This window comes from Arachis ipaensis, chromosome B02 (assembly GCF_000816755.2).
Source record: "Arachis ipaensis cultivar K30076 chromosome B02, Araip1.1, whole genome shotgun sequence".
NCBI classification, from domain to species: domain Eukaryota; kingdom Viridiplantae; phylum Streptophyta; class Magnoliopsida; order Fabales; family Fabaceae; genus Arachis; species Arachis ipaensis.
In genome coordinates this window covers 18,975,057-18,975,353 of record NC_029786.2, presented here as the reverse complement: position 1 = coordinate 18,975,353, position 297 = coordinate 18,975,057, and positions in this window count along the sequence as shown.

Here is a 297-nt window from a genome sequence, read left to right as displayed (position 1 = left end):
AACATTAATATATATTTTTCAAAAAATTTAAAAATAATAACTTAAAAATTTATTTAAATGTTAAAAATATAATTACTTCTAATAATTTTTTGGTGTTTGCTTCGGTACGTTCGGTACGATATACGTACCGATACGTTTAAAATATGAACAAATAACAACAAGTTATGTGAAATTTATTTTTCACGTTAGTCACGTTAGCTTTTTTAAATATATATTATATCAGTATTTTTACTAATATACCCCTTTAATTAAATAAAAATAAAAATATATTTTTTATTTAATTTTATAAAAAATCTT